Genomic DNA, 2,693 nt, shown 5'->3' on the forward strand with positions numbered 1-2,693 from the left:
GTTCAGCCTGTGGTTCCCCTCCCAACTCCTGGCCCTTATTTTGGTGTTTGTTGTGATGCCGACCCACAGCTCCACAGACTCTTCAAGTAGATCAGGTGGTCCTCACAGGCTGGGACCAGAGCTCCTCATCACCCACCGTGTATTCTTTCCAAATAGAAGAACCCATCTCATGTCTGTTCCAGGCTGAAACCAAAATTTGAAGGAAAATGCACTTTGGTTAGTGAGTCCAATGTCACATTTTCCATTTTTGGCAAGCCTTCACCTCTTCTGGTTTGTATGCACCTCATAAAATCCATTGCAGCCTGCCAATTCTTTGTCTTCATTTTTGCAGTGCTGGATGAGGGACCCCAGAGAGCCCACTATCTGCATTGTGAATTTGTAGGTGCTCACTTCACTTTGTCTTCCTGTGTCGAGGGCCTTGAACCAGCAGGGGTGCTGACAAGTGCCCCACAGGGGCCCAGGGCCAGGAAGATTTGCTTTGGCTTTCTCCATGGCCTCGCTCTCCATTTGAGTTCCATTTGCTTCTATTATTGGGGTCCAGGTGGGGAATGAAGCTCCCACTTTCAGGAACTTGCCCAGCCCCACCCACAGCTTCTTTCCTGGAAGTGCTCAGTCCCCAGGAAGCCAACTTGAGCACTCATTCCTTAGTGTTTGTCCCATTACTTTGAGCGGAACAAGGGGCGATCCAGGAGAGCAGTTTCTCCAGAGTCTCCCTTCTCTGAAGCCATCGTGCCAGGTCAGGAGATTCTGGTCAGGACCCTGACTGACTACACTTGAGCAGAGGGAACGGCTTTTGGCGATGGGAAGCAACTCTCCAGCTTTTGGCTCCTGGAGTGATCTGGCACAACATCCTCCTGTTTCTGACACATCCTCTGCATTCAACCTGGCATCTGGGAAGTGCCTTTTTCTTTTCAAGCACAGAGGGCCAGTATTTAACATGACATTAGCCTGCTGCAGTATTGAGTTAACCATAAAAAGAGATGATCTTTCTGGACAGAATCGCTATCCACCAGACAAAATGATTAAATTTACAGCTCAATTGGTGCTGATCAATATAAATGAAATGTGAAACAACTTAATGTTTCCTCCAGAAGCATCAGTCCTGAGGTTTTCTTCACACAGGCATCCCAAGACATCAGCTCCACACTAGGGAGTCTCTGTACTTGTGGGGTTATCTAAGTGCACCATTTCTCTTTCCTTTCAAACTGAATATTGAGTCAGGATCAACTGGGTTATGCAGCAATAACAAACAACCCCCAAGTTCAGTGGCTTGAATTGGCAAAAGTTGATTCCTCAATGTGCTGCCAACAGGAAGGCTCCCATCAGAGACACTCAGGAACTGAGCTGGCTGAACACTCACTATTTTGAATGTTGCTGGTCTTCATAATAGAGGAAAAGAGTACTTTGAAGGGCCTTGTGCTGGCAATCAAGTCTTGGACTAGCTGGTCATGGTAGTGTATGCTTGTAATCCCAGTGATTTGGTAGACTGAGGCAGGAGGATTGTAAGTTTGACGCTATCCTCAGAAACTTAGGGAGGACCTAAGCAATTTAGTGAGACCCTGCCTCAAAATAAAAAATGAAAAGGACTGGGGGTATAGTTCAGTGGCAGTTTGATCCCCAGTACCAAATAAATAAATAGATAGATAGATAGATAGATAGATAATCTCAGACTAGAAGTGGTGCATGTCCTTTGTGTTTACAACTCATGGGCCAAAGCTATGACTCCAACTGTCATAGGATGCCAGAAAGTACAGTCTTATCATGTGCCTGGTCAGTGGAGAATAGAGGTATTTGGTGAACAGTATCACTGGCAACCACATTTGTTTGAACTTCAGGTATAAAAATATGGCTAGATCTTAAACAAATCCATGGGATCTGGCTATTTAATGGCATCCTGTCATAGAATGAAGAATAATAGCTGAGTGTGCATTAACCCAACTCTGGAGGCTGGGGCAGGAGAAGCACAAGTTTGAACCCTGACAATTAAGCAAGATCCTGTCTCAAAATAAAAAATAAAAAAATAAAAAGGTCCGGGGATGTAGCTTGGTGGTAGAGTGCCCCTGGCTTCAATTCCCAGTAATGCAAAAACAAAAACAAACAAAAACCCCATAAAAAACCCCCAAACAACAATAACAACAACAACAACAAAAAAACCCCAGAAAACTCTCAGGGTATGTCAGTTTCTTTAAGATGTGTAACTTACCCCCAAACCCATAGATTTCTAAGACTCTAAGGAATCTCTAGATACATGAAGAAAGAGGGTAGAGGGCCCCAGCTTCTCTCAAAATTCTCTCTTCAAACTAGCTGCTGCAAAGCCAGTAATAGTAAGTGCACCTTGATGTATAATCTCCAAGTAGACAAATGCATTGTGCAATTAATTTAAAGCAAGAGGGAGAGCATAGTTCTTGTTTATACAACGACCACCTCTCTATCAGGATCCAGGCATCGGGCTCCTTTTACTCTTGCCACTGTGAAGTCCTTTGTCTGTAGGGGAGGCTGCGCAAGTGGTTTTCTCTGTTCACTGTGGACTCAGCCAGGTGCCCTGGGCTATCCTCCATGCTGGGAGACATCCAGTCAAGTGTACAGCTGGTGTCAGGGAGCAGGAGCCTTGGCATCCAGGCTGCAGTGGGCACCGAGGCTGAACACTCATACATGGCTGTAGAAAGGTTATTTCAAAGGTGTTTTTTATTCAA

Source organism: Marmota monax, unplaced genomic scaffold (assembly GCF_021218885.2).
Source record: "Marmota monax isolate L192 unplaced genomic scaffold, Marmota_monax_Labrador192_F-V1.1 WCK01_AAM20220418_F8-fsc00101, whole genome shotgun sequence".
Taxonomy (NCBI): domain Eukaryota; kingdom Metazoa; phylum Chordata; class Mammalia; order Rodentia; family Sciuridae; genus Marmota; species Marmota monax.